At 42.0% G+C, this 13,042-nt stretch overlaps 1 long non-coding RNA gene across 2 annotated transcripts in view; it reads left to right on the top strand.

The window, feature by feature from the left end:
* The window catches only part of LOC138647118 (uncharacterized), a 28,329-nt gene extending 21,955 nt beyond the window's left edge, over positions 1-6,374 (top strand). Inside the window, exons 1-3 of one of the 2 annotated variants that reach the window (XR_011314885.1) lie at positions 2,523-2,615; positions 3,403-3,559; positions 6,017-6,374. This is a non-coding gene — a long non-coding RNA (uncharacterized lncRNA). Of the gene's footprint in view, positions 1-2,522; positions 2,616-3,402; positions 3,560-6,016 lie in introns of those variants that run through there. The other variant, XR_011314884.1, reaches the window with a different exon arrangement.
* The last annotated feature ends 6,668 nt before the right edge of the window (positions 6,375-13,042 follow it).

The raw sequence follows: 13,042 nt of genomic DNA, 5'->3' as shown, positions 1-13,042 counted from the left end.
AGATCAATTTGTGAAGCACCTGAGGGTTTAAAGTGCTCACTAGGCATCTAAATAAGTTCCTTGGGGGGTCTAGTTTCCAAAATGGGGTCACTTGTGGGGGAGCGCCAATGTTTAGGCACACAGGAGCTTTCCAAACGCGACATGGTGTCCGCTAACGATGGAGATAATTTTTCATTCAAAAAGTCAAATGGCGCTCCTTCCCTTCCGAGCCTTACCATGTGCCCAAACAGTGGTTTACCCCCACATATGAGGTATCAGTGTACTCAGGAGAAATTGCCCAACAAATTTTAGGATCCATTTTATCCTGTTGCCCATGTGAAAATGAAAAAATCGAGGCTAAAAGAATTTTTTTGTGAAAAAAAAGTACTTTTTCATTTTTACGGATCAATTTGTGAAGCACCTGGGGGTTCAAAGTGCTCACTATGCATCTAGATAAGTTCCCTGGGGTGTCTAGTTTCCAAAATGGGGTCACTTGTGGGGGAGCTCCAATTTTTAGGCACAATGGGGCTCTCCAAACGTGACATGGTGTCCGCTAAAGAGTGGAGCCAATTTTTGATTCAAAAAGTCAAATGGGGCTCCTTCCCTTCCAAGCCCTGCCGTGCGCCCAAACAGTGGTTTACACCCACATATGAGGTATCAGCGTACTCAGGACAAATTGGACAACAACGTACATGGTTCAGTTTCTCCTTTTACCATTGGGAAAATAAAAAAATTGTTGCTAAAAGATAATTTTTGTAACTAAAAAGTTAAATGTTCATTTTTTCCTTCCATGTTGCTTCTGCTGCTGTGAAGCATCTGAAGGGTTAATAAACTTCTGGAATGTGGTTTTGAGTACCTTGAGGGGTGCAGTTTTTAGAATGGTGTCACTTTTGGGTATTTTCAGCCATATAGACCCCGCAAACTGACTTCAAATGTGAGGTGGTCCCTAAAAAAATGGTTTTGTAAATTTAGTTGTAAAAATGAGAAATCGCTGGTCAAATTTTAACCCTTATAACTTCCTAGCAAAAAAAATGTTGTTTCCAAAATTGTGCTGATGTAAAGTAAACATGTGGGAAATGTTATTTATTAACTATTTTGTGTCACATAACTCTCTGGTTTAACAGAATAAAAATTCAAAATGTGAAAATTGCGAAATTTTCAAAATTTTCGCCAAATTTCCGTTTTTATCACAAATAAACGCAGAATTTATTGACCTAAATTTACCACTAACATGAAGCCCAATATGTCACGAAAAAACAATCTCAGAACCGCTAGGATCCATTGAAGCGTTCCTGAGTTATTACCTCATAAAGGGACACTGGTCAGAATTGCAAAAAACGGCAAGGTCTTTAAGGTCAAAATAGGCTGGGTCATGAAGGGGTTAACCCTTTAATTTAATAGCTAGAACGGCCAAATTTTGCATATACACACTACTAACATTAGTAGTGTGGAATATGCAAAAAAATGGGGATATGAGATGGTTTACTGTATGTAAACGATGTCTCATATCATGTCGGGTTTAGGAAGGAGAAAGAAAAAGCCGGTAATTGAATTACCGGCTTTAAAGCTATCTAGCGCTGTATGAAAGATTAATATATATACATATATGTGTCTACTGACATATATATATATATATATATATATATATATATATATATATATATATATAGACAGTATATATGTTTTTATGTTTTTTTTTTACACATGGATCCCTTGTATATCCGTATGTCGGTTTTGCAAGCCTGCGAGAAAAACACGCAGTACGGATGCCATACGGATTACATACGGAGGATGCCATGCGCAAAATACGCTGACACACCCTGCCTACGGAGGAGCTACGGACCACTATTTTGGGGACTTTTCTGCGTATTACGGCCGTAATATACGGACCGTATTGTCTTACGCCGAGTGTGACGCCGGCCTAAATCTTCACTCAGTGTGGGTCCTCCCTCATCATCATTTAACAGCAGATTCTTTGTTGCTTCAACATGAAGGGGTTAGATAAATCAGACATTCTACTGACCATTTCAACAGAGAATCTAAAGCAAAAGAAAGAGAGAGAACGTGTTAGGGCACAATGTGCCTTAGAGGCCACCCTCTTTTTTTTCTGAGAAAGCCCTAATTATTTCCAGAAACTTTCCATTATTCATTCATAAAACAAGCTATATAAATAATTGTGATGTATAAAAAGAGACAATATTAACTTTCAAGTGAGCCGCAGTGTGCCTGAGAAGCCACAAAGGTCAGATCTGCTCTCCAAAAGGTCAGAGAGCATGGTCCAAGAGCATTTAAAGGTAGGAAATAACTGTGAGGGGGGAGATTTTCTGATAATTTGGAGAGGAGAGAGAAACTAAGCTGTGCTTGTCAGATCATCTCCACCTGACGGAGGGTTTTAAACGAGAACTATTCATTAAAGTATGTTTTGTTTGTTTCCATGGCCAGTGTGAACATGCCTTTACATCATGCATGTTTTCAAGTCATACTCCGGCTCAGTTTTCTGTTTTTCTTCAGTATTTTTGTGTTCAGTACAAATAGGGTGTGGCCCCCTTCTCACTGAGCTGGCACTTCATATCTAGTTCCTCCAAAGCTGGGTGTCCAGTTGGGACTCGGTGACTCTCTGCCACTATTTACACTAGGTAGGTTTTAACATTAGAAAGTGTTGTTACTGTCCCAATTGGGTATACCTTGCCGCCGTGGGAGAGCTTTTTGCTTTTTGTGATCAAAAACAGTGTTTTTTTTAAAGTACCCTATCTTAATTATTTGATGCACTTGTTTTTTTACTTATTTATTTTCATTAGGGTATATGCACATATTGTATTTTCTTTGGTTTTATAATGTCAATTATTGCAACGTATTTCACCTGTACTAATGAGTGGGGAAAATACGCAACAAAAGCATGGCAAAAACGTTGCAAAAAAATTTACTCAGTGTTCTTCCTGCCAACACATTAGAATATAGAATATGCAGCAGAATTTTCTCCTGCAAATCCTGATAAGTGGGACATTTTTTTTCTCACTTGTCATCCGTGTGCTGTTCCTAAACAATCAGGTTTTTACAGCAGCTATTAATCATTTACAGTTTCTTATGTTACAGAATTACAATATATTCATAAATATCGGATGCTATACCATTACTCCATAAGGCAAACGTTTTTTTTTTCGCACACCCATAGACTTGAATCTCATCCGAATTGCAGAAGAAACTAGTGCATGCAGCAATTGTTCAGATTTAATTATTGAAAACAATCGCCCGTCTGCACTGCTCTATTGAATAACATTGGTGTGAGCGAGGTCCGTTTTTTCCCAGACAGCACTCAGACTAAAAATATGCTCATTTAAACGAGTCCTCTGACTGCTTTTATAATACGTATATATAAATGGAAATGATTTCTATGCTAAAAGAATATTTTTTTTTTCCTATAAGATTTCCATAACAGTACATGATGGCAGAGAATACTCCTATTATGAAAAGTCTCAAATGCGCATTTGATGAGTTTCACAAGTATGCTGGAGAAGATGGAGTTGCAAAAGGCGAAGAAGTTGATAAGTTCATGCAAGCTAATTTTATAGAAATAATTAAGGTTAGTAGTATATTTACATGTACTTTTCTGATACCAGAAAATAAAGGCAATGTATTTTTATGGTCATTCTTTATGGGGAAAAAATATACTTCAATACATTCATTGTTTATTTAATAAATTATCTGTATTTTTAAGTGCAGGAAGCTAAGGCTGGGTTCACATTGCGTAGTGGGTGTCCGCTAACGGAATCCGTTACATGGCGCAATTGGCACAATTAACGCTATGTACCGGATCCGTTAGCACACCCATTGACTGCAATGTGCTAACGCATCGCTAACGCATTACTAACGTATGCCATTTTTTGCATGCGTCAGCGATGTCCCGTTATTTTCAGACGGACCTCGAACGCTGCTTGCAGGGTTCAGGGTCCGTTCTTCGCTAGCGCAGATCGGGCATTCTGCGCTAGCGGGATCGCCAAACGCAGTCCCTTTTTGGACATTGCGTTAGCGCATTCCGTTAGCGTAGCGGATTGCACTAACGCAATGTGAACCTAGCCTAATATACAGACAAGCTATACATAGTGCTGGAAATTTCCATTCCCATGTACCTTACAGAGACAGCAGGGTGCTACATAAAACATGGCATAGGAGCTGGTCATTAGAGAAGAAAATAAAACTGGACAACATAGTGTGTTAGATATGTAGAGTGCCGCTCCTAAGGGCCAATAATAGGGAATGTGTATACCTAAGGCTACTTTCACACTAGCGTCGGTACGGGGCCGTCGCCATGCATTGGCCCGACGTACCGACGCAAACTGCGAAAAAAAATGAACAACGGGGGCAGCGGATGCAGTTTTACAACGCATCTGCTGCCCCATTGTAAGGTCCGGGGAGGAGGGGGCAGCGTTCCGGCCGCGCATGCGCGGTCGGAAATGGTGGACACAACGCACAAAAAACGTTGCATGCAACTTTTTTTTGTGCCGACGGTCCGCCAAAACACGACGCATCCATCGCACGACGGATGCGACGTGTGGCCATACATCGCCATGCATCGCTAATGCAAGTCTATGGAGAAAAAAAGCATCCTGCGGGCAACTTTGCAGGATGCGTTTTTTCTCCAAAATGACGCATTGCGACGTACGTCACATGACGCTAGTGTGAAAGTAGCCTTAGAGCACTTGTTTCCCAATTATCTGCCCTAGCTAAACTAACCATCAATCATCTGACAGATGTGAAAAATGCTTGTTAATCAAGCGTAACCAAAGGCGTAACTAGAGTTCAATGTGTTTGTGTCCAAAATTTGGACCTTTTCTCCCTCATGTTGGTCAGATGTATGGGTCAATGTAGCGTACTAAATCTTATAAGATGAGTTGCCCACCCTCCACCATTATATAATAATATCTCCCATCTTGGGCTCCTTCCTAATATGCATGTCCCCCATCCTGAGCCCATCCTAGTATATGTGTTCTCCATCCTGTTATATATGTCCCTCATCCTAGCCCCATCCTGGAATATATGTACTCATCCCGTTATATATGACCTGCATCCTGGTATATAGTTTCCCCATCCTGGTATATACTGTATGTTCCCCATCCTGGTGTATATGTTAACTATCCTGATATATATAAGTCCCCCATCCTGGGCACATCCTTGTATATATGTCCCTTATCCTAGACCCCATCCTGGTATATATAGCCCTTATTCTGGGCTCCATCTTGGTATATATGTCCCTTACCCTAAGCCCCATCCTGCCGCAGGTTTGAAAATCCTGCAAAGGGCAGCGCCATACTAATCAGATATCTCTCCCTGTGGTCCCTGGACAGATTCTCCTCGCCCCCGCTCCAAGTTATTGAAGGTAGTCTTCCTATGTACACACACGGACTTATCTTGTCGCTCCCAGAGTTTCCGTTTTTTTCTGAAAAGCCAGAACACCTGCCTGTTCAGAGCGGTGACTGACCACTGATGCGGGCGATTAGGCTGCTCCATGTAAACAGAGTAGCGACTTCTCTTCCGGGATGCTCTGTTGACAGGTGTGACTGCTGACGTCATGCTGATTGACAGCTCCCTGCACTTAGGCTACAAGGTGCTTACTGTCAATCAGCATGACGTTAGTAATCATGCCCCATCAATGAAGCAGAGCGGAAGAGAAGAGCCGCCCTGTCGATGCAACATCTGTGGAAACTGCAGAATCACCGGCAAGAGCAGTCTGTGACCTCTTTGTGCCGACAGATCGGCGCAGTTCATAACCTGATAACCAGGTAGCAGCTACCACCCTGTTAGTTATTAGGCCCATAGTAAAATAAATTAAATAGTCCTGGATAACCCCCTTTAAATCTATAGCCCAATGATTTGATGTACCCTGTAGTTAAAATTAATATTTAAGGTGCATTTACATTCATACATATTCATTCATACATGTTATCACATTCACACGGCAGCGACAGATTTCTCACTAGTCTGATTTTAGTCTGATAATAGCCACTGTAAAAATGTTCTACTCACTTTTGTTATTTTGCAGAATCCAAAGCATCCAGAGACAGTTAAGAAACTTGTCGCCGCTGTCGATGCTCTCAAGGACAATGGAATTAATGTAGAACAGTTTGCAGAGCTATATTGTGGTCTTGTGAAGGCTTTTGCTAAAGATGAAGTTGGGGTTGCAGACAAACCTCACACTGAAGCTCAATGAATACCCTGGGTTTAAATCTTTTCCTTCTGCATCTTTGAATGACATACACTATAATGGAATAAATTAGAGCAATTTAGTTATTTCATAGCTTCTGCTAGTTGATGATAAATATGCAATACTTTCTTTGTAGGAAACGAAGCTGCTTTCTATTTCTTGAGTTTCCAATAAAGTAACATTTTATTAAAAAAAAAACACAAGTTACTTATTTTTTTGTAAAAATGAAATTGCTATGTGTAATAACATGGAACATGCAAATTCTGAAATGTTTTGTGACCAGTTTATAGCTGTAATCAATTTTAATTTATGAATGTTGACTTACTTATTATTACGTATAGGATGCCTACAGGATAGAAAAATGTAAATTGTTACCATCTTGATATATTGGTATTGTTGGATAGTAAAGGTGCTTCTCACAAAATTAGAATATCATCAAAAAGTTCATTTATTTCAGTTCTTCAATACAAAAAGTGAATCTCATATATTATATAGAGTCATTACAAACAGAGTGATCTGTTTCAAGTTTTTAATTCTGTTAATGTTGATGATTATGGCTTACAGCCAATGAAAACCCAAAAGTCATTATCTCAGTAAATTAGAATACTTTATAACATCAGCTTGAAATGTTGGCCTACTGAAATGTATGTTCAGTAAATGCACTCAATACTTGGTCGGGGCTCCTTTGGCATCAATTACTGCATCAGTGCGGCGTGGCATGGAGGCGATCAGCCTGTGGCACTGCTGAGGTGTTATGGAAGCCCAGGTTGCTTTGATAGAAGCCTTCAGCTCATCTGCATTGTTGGGTCTGGTGTCTCTCATCTTCCTCTTGACAATACCCTATAGATTCTCTGTGGGGTTAAGGTCAGGCAAGTTTGCTGGCCAATCAAGCACAGTGATACTGTTGTTTGTAAACCTGGTATTGGTACTTTTAGCAGTGTGGACAGGTGCCAAGTACTGCTGGATAATGGATGATGACTTTGATCTTGATAAAACACAGTGGACCTACCCCAGCAGATGACATGGCTCCCCAAACCATCGATTGTAGAAACTTCACACTAGACCTCCAGAAGCTTGGATTGTGTGGCCTCTCCCCTCTTCCTCCAGACTCTGGGACCTTGATTTCCAAATGAAATGCAAAATTTATTTTCATCTGAAAACAACACCTTGTACCACTGAGCAACAGTCCAGTTTATTTTTCTCCTTGGCCCAGATAAGACGCTTCTGACGTTGTCTACAGGACATGAGTGGCCTGACACAAGGAATTCGACACTTGTAGTCCATGTCCGGGATATGTCTGTGTGTGGTGGCTCTTGAAGCAATGACTCCAGCAGCAGTTCACTCCTTGTAAATGTCCCCAAAAATTTTGAATGGCCTTTTCTTAACAATCCATTCAAAGTCGCGGTTATCTTGGTTGCTTGTGGACCTTTTTCTACCACCCTTTTCCTTACACTTAACTCTCCATTAATATGCTTGGATACAGCACTCTGTGAACAACCAGCTTCTTTAGCAATGACCTTTTGTGGCTTATCTTCCTTGTGGAGTGTGTCAGTGACTGCCTTCGGGACATCTATCAAGTCAGCAGTCTTCCCCATGATTGTAAAGCTACTGAAACAGACTAAGGGACCTTTTTAAACTCTTAGGAAGCCTTTGCAGGTGTTGTTTGTTAATTATTCTAACTTACTGAGATAATGACTTTTGGGTTTTCATGGGCTGTAAGCCATAATCATCAACATTAAGAGAAATTAACACTTGAAAAAGATCACTCTGTCTGTAATGACTCTATATAAAATATGGGTTTCACTTTTTGTATTGAAGAACTGAAATAAATTAACTTTTTGATGATATTCTAATTTTGTGAGAAGCAACTGTACCTAGAAATACAAGCAATTTTGCTATTTACTGTTTCTTAAAATTTTCATCTGTTCTTGCGATATCTACATTTTTCTTTTCCTATGTATACAGCTCATTATCTTGGAAACCGACCACCACTGCTAGACAGCAGAACATGCAAAATTCTTACAAGCTCTTTTCTTTTGAGCTTGAAACCACTGCTTTAAAGCTTGTGGGATAGCTGAACAGCGCTGTTACATTCTAATGCTGGCTAGGTTTAGGGCAGTGCTCTCAAGCAGTGGTATTCAGACTCCAAGGCAACAAGTTGAAAACAAAAGAAAAGCATCAGTATGTCAGGAATAGCAGTAAAATGCAAAATCCCTAGCACTATCAGAAATATCCATCTATGAGGATGGGAATACACCTTTAATCATAATGATAATCTGTGTCAACAGGTCTTTGCTACCCCATCTGAAAGCAGGATGATGCAAGCGTAGAGACCCTGATTCCAGCAATAGATCACATGCATATTTTGATTAAAACTGTTTTATCTGATGCAAATCTATGAGTTCTCAGAATGCTGAGCTGTATATAACCCCACCCACACAACTGATTGGCAACTTTCTGTGCATGCTGTGCATAGGTAGAAAGTTGCCAATCAGTGGTTAGGTGAGGTTATACAGAGCTCATGAGTATGGAGGACTACAGGGCACTAGGTTTTAGTCACCTAGTGATAATCATCTGCTGATAAAACTGACTTTATCAAAACAACAGCAAGCAGTCCAGTAACTGACACATCCCTGGTATCAGGGTCTCTGCTTCTACATTATGCTGCTCTCATATTAAGTGGTCAAAACTGGTGACAGATTATTTTAACACAGGCACTGTATATATTCGGCACTTGTTGGGAGTGGGTGTATGGATGAGCTGTTCCTGCATCATTCCCAGCAGATGATGGCGGTTTTATTCAGCCATCATCTGCCTCTAACATAAGCTAAGAGAAAATAGCTCTGCCCTCTGCTGGTAACCTGATAAATACTGCTGTCAATCTCTGACAACTGCACTTACAGTATGTCGCCCTGGGGGGGTACTCTGGACTACGCGCCCATTGGCCCCCACATTGTGATTGTGAGATGCCAATCGATTGCCATAACAGCCGGGAATTTGTTGAAGACCTCCGTGATAGCCATGACAGTGCTCCTATGAAGACCAGCCACTGCCGGTATAAAGATATAAAAGTAATACAGATATTTGGTACACAGACAAAAAAATGTAATACTCACCTAAAAGGACCACCGTCATTCCTGCAATGTTGGTGCTATATCACAAGGACTTCCACTCTGACATAATACTGAAAAAGTCATGATTTCTACCCTCAGCATGTCATGACCACAGTGAGTGATAGCTCAGTCATCCAATCGGGTGTAGTGGTGTGCTAAGTTATCAGTGTGTTGAATGACAGCTCAGTCATCCAATCTGGTGCAGGGGTGCTGAGCTGTCGGTACATTGATTGACAGCTCAGCCTTCCAATCAAAGACTGGGAGGTGCTGGGCTTCTTACAGGTGCTCCCTGTTTCTAATAAATTCCGATTGACGAGACAACGTTACTTCAGAATTATGTCCAGCTGCTGACAGTGGAGTTCACAGTTAGAGTGGGAACACTTCACTCTGAGTCCATCTCTTGCTCTGTGTTGGACAATTTACCTGTTGGGTTGGTACTGGGGTTTCCATGGCTATGTACTCACAATCCTGCTATTGATTGGTGTTGTAAGGATTGGTGTTGATTGTGATTGGTGTTGTTAAATTGAGCCCCAATTGTTATAAGAAATGTATTATTTCTGTACAAATCTGCTCCACTAGTCTGGAAGGTCTGCTGGGCTTAATACACAAAAGAGATGGTGCAAAACTGTCCAAAACCAATAATAACAACATTTATTGAAAAATATACAGAACAAACTAAGTATAAGATGTAAAAAATGGACAAGTTTAAAACACACTGTTCACAACAATAACATTCATCGGTGGGAAGACCTTTGGATAGCAGCAGATTACATCAAGCGCCAGTGCTTATAAGGTTAATACCCCGCTCCTACATGTCTTCATCTAAGTAAACCGCAAGTGCCTTTCAATCCATTTGTATGTATGTAATCTAATTGTAAGGGCAACTAGTATTGCAACAAAAGGTGGTCAATTATAAGTAAAAAGATATAAATGAGTCGCTCACCAGGGCCGTGGGGTACTCGGTACCGGGTCCAGTACTTAAAGGGATGTGTCATGGCGGCAGCAACACGGTCCGTGGCCCTGGGCACCCATGTGAAAGGGACGGTCTTTAAAGGGTTTTTGAAATAAAGGAATGTTCATGACGCCACCTTTGGTATTCGGTCAGGGGTGACCGACGCTGCTTAAAGGGGTCCTCTGGGGTGATGTTATGGCAGCCAGATGGTATAACTTCCCACAGGTGAACTAGGTCCCCAGGGCTCCTGTGTGTAGATGGAGATGGTGTAATAAGAAACAGAGTACACGAAGTTGCAGTCTCTTTACCTCTTTACTGAAGCAATTCAGGCAGCCACAGTCCAGGGTACCGGATCACAGGTGTTGGTGGTGGTCCGGCCAGCTTGGAAGCAAGTTGGGATTTCCCCTTACCAGGTCGAACTAGAAGCCTTCCCTCTAGCGCTGTAGTGTAGTTCCTTGCTGTCTATAGCTGTCCAACAAGGTCCTCATGAGGTTTCTGTCCCCTTCTGGCCTGAAGTCTGAATGGTGTTGTATGTGCTGATTACCTGATAAATGGATCCCTCCATGCTTCCAAGCATGACATCACTCTCCCCGTGAGGAAAGCAATGCCACTGTAGCAACCAGTTACCTGGGGTGTTACACATATCTCGTCAAGGAAACATGATCATCAAAAATAATATTATTCCATTATGTCTTACCCATAATTCCCACTTAGGACAGTTTGCTGCCAGCCCCAACGCGCATTTCGCATTGGCTTCCTCGGGGGGGGGAGGGGGGACATAATTCACTGTGTGCTGAGCTGTCAGTGTGTTGACTGACTGCCCAGTTATCCAATCTGGTGCTGTGGTATGCTGAGCTGTTGGTATCTTGATTGACAGCTTAGCTGTCCAATGAGAGGCAGGGAGGTTCTGAAATTCTTGCAGGTGCTATCTGTTTCTTGTCAATTCCTTGCTACTTAGCTGAGCGCTCAGCTCAAATCTCTGCCAATCGTAGCATTCGCTGGGTGGCACTATTTGCCTAGTATTCTGTGGTCTGTTCATTGATCTATTGCTGCGTGACTTGGACCTAGTTCTAACTATCCACTTGCTCAACCCCTTTTCTCTGATCTGCTATTCTCCTGGTAGTCTGACTTCGGACCGCGACCTGACTTTGTCTTTAGCTTTTCCCTTTTGCCTATTACGTGCTCTCTTGGTATCTGACCCTGGAATGTTTGACTATCCTACCTCACGGCTTGTCCATGAACGGTGACTAGTAGAGTTGAGCGACTTTAACTTTTTTAGGATCGGGTCGGGTTTCGCGAAACCTGACTTTGTCAAAAGTCGGGTCGGGTGAAATCGGCCGATTATTTCGAAAAGTCGGTGGCCGACCGAAACACGAAACCCAATGCAAGTCAATGGGGAATCAAAGTCGGCAGTGAGTGGAGGACAGGAAAACACCTACAGTGCCCATTTTAATGCCAAAAACATAAATTCTTATTTCTTAAGCTTGTCAATCTTAATTTACTTTATAATAATAGTTAGGCATTGAAAACAGGGGGTCATTTGGCTAAAGTTGTGGGGGGGTAGGGCTGGCTCAAGATTTTCGTGGGCCCAGGAAAACGCGGAATACATCACGGCGGTGGAGCAAAGAGAGGCAAGTATTTCAACTTTGCAAGTGCTGTGATCCTGAGCAAGCAGGGGGGGGCCACTAGTTGGCACTGGCACAGGGCCCCTCATAGTACGGCGGTGTGTTTGACAGCAGGTGGCGCCTCCCACTGCCAGAGACTTTTGCGTACTATGAGGGGCCCTGTGCCAGAGCCAACGAGTATGCCCCCCCACCTGATGAAGGAACCTGCACTTTCATCTGCACCTTCCTTTTTGTCCCCGTTTAAGGTGGTATAGTATGCGGGAAGGGGAACCTGACTTTCAGCAGGGTCAAATTCTGGCTGTGTAGAGTGCAAGGGGAATGTAGTGGTCTGGGTCAACGTACCAGCAAACTCATCTAGCAGTGGCTGGGCAATGGGCAGGATGAAGAGGAAACACAGATATAGGCCCAAAATAAAAAAAGTAGGCTAAAAGCAGTTCAAAATTGGTAACAGGACTAAACAGGCGGCATTGCTTTGTTAAGTGGAGGACAACTGTAACGAGTGGCGCAGACACAGTTAGTAGGCCCAAAATAAAAAAGTAGGCTAAATGCAGTTCAAAATTGCTAACAGGACTAAACACGCGGCATAGCTTTGTTAAGTGGAGGACAATTGTAATGAGTGGCGCAGACACTGGTAGTAGGCCCAAATGCAAAAGTAGGCTAAAAGCAGTTCAAAATTGGTAACAGGACAAAACAGGCGGCATTGCTATGTTCTGTGGAGGACAATTGTAATGAGTGGTGCAGACACAGTTAGTAGGCCCAAAATAAAAAAGTAAGCTAAATTCAGTTCAAAATTGGTAACAGGACTAAACAGGCGGCATAGCTTTGTTAAGTGGAGGACAATTGTAATGAGTGGTGCAGACACAAGTAGTAGGCCCAAAATAAAAAAAGTAGGCTAAATGCAGTTCAAAATTGGTAACAGGACTAAACAGGTGGCATTGCTTTGTTCAGTGGAGGACAATTGTAACGGGTGGCGCAGACACAGTTAGTAGGCCAAAAATAAAAAAGCAGTTCCAAATTGGTAACAGGACTAAACAGGTGGTATAGCTAGGTACTGGGGTGGGCTCCTCTGCTGAGTAGCAGACAGTGGTATTATGCGCAAAGTATTAACTGGTCTAAGTGGAGGCCAGGGCCCCTGTATATTTTAACTATCATCTATCATTTCAACAAATTTGTA

Source organism: Ranitomeya imitator, chromosome 8 (genome assembly GCF_032444005.1).
Source record: "Ranitomeya imitator isolate aRanImi1 chromosome 8, aRanImi1.pri, whole genome shotgun sequence".
Taxonomy (NCBI): domain Eukaryota; kingdom Metazoa; phylum Chordata; class Amphibia; order Anura; family Dendrobatidae; genus Ranitomeya; species Ranitomeya imitator.
Note: the sequence above shows the minus strand (reverse complement) of the source record. Positions and strands in the feature narration are given on the sequence as shown.